Below are 1,014 nucleotides of genomic sequence, written 5' to 3'. Positions count from 1 at the left end.
TGTGTGTGTGTGTGTGTGTGTGTGTGTGTGTGTGTGTGTAATTTCCTATATTTAACCCTTCAAAGAACTTCTGGAACATTGATGGTTTTTACTAACTGACTAGCAGTTTAAGAGACTATACTCAAACTAACAGAAGACGTTCATCCTTCTCCCTCTCACTGCTTTGATCAGCACTTAGGGCATCTCACAACCATAGATTTCAACCTTTTGGTTTGGAGCTTTTCACATCAACCTTGAGGGGTAAAGGAAGTTTTCTGGAAATTCCATTATGGCCGGTTTTAAATCCAAAGACTTATACCACGTGTACATGTATCCTTTGCTTTCCTTCCCTCCTTGTATCCTGTCCCACTTGGACCATTGTAGTTGTAGAGATCTGCATTTTCCGGAAAGACGTATTTATGTTGTTTATTTTTAATATTCAAGAACTGCTGACATACTGTGGATGTAGTAGCAGTAGTTGTTGTTATTTGCCAATGAGTCACTTGTGACTTACAGTGACCCTAGGTACAACAATGGCTCTGAACCCTGCCCTGTCCTGAGCCAATCTCACTGTATCCGACACGCGTACTTCCATTATCCCAGTAAATGTGTCACTCCATCTCATCTAGGATCTTCATCTCCTGTGCTGTCTCCCCACCCTCCCAAGCATGATGTCCCTCTACAGGGACTGGTTCTTACTGGCCACATGCCCCAAGAATGTGAGATGGAGCTTCAAAATTTTTTTAATCAAGGTACACCCTGGTTTCACTCACTCCAGAATAAACCTGTTGGTTTTGTGGTTTTTTTCCCCTTTCTTTCCTCTTGGCAGTCCATGGTATATTCAAAATTCTTCTTAGGTACCACAACACAAAGCCATCAATTCTTCTTCTATCAACTCCAGTCATTGCCCAGCTCTCTGATGCATAGCAAGTAATTGTAAAGACCATGCCTGAATCCAGTGCATTTTAGTCTTGACTGACATCATTGCTCTTTAGCACTTCGGAAACATCCCTGACAGGAGCATTACCCAGAGCA

Source organism: Elephantulus edwardii, unplaced genomic scaffold (assembly GCF_000299155.1).
Source record: "Elephantulus edwardii isolate Elephantulus edwardi_28Jun2011 unplaced genomic scaffold, EleEdw1.0 scaffold00059, whole genome shotgun sequence".
NCBI classification, from domain to species: domain Eukaryota; kingdom Metazoa; phylum Chordata; class Mammalia; order Macroscelidea; family Macroscelididae; genus Elephantulus; species Elephantulus edwardii.
The sequence above is the reverse complement of the archived record's forward strand: the minus strand, read 5'-3'. Positions refer to the sequence as shown.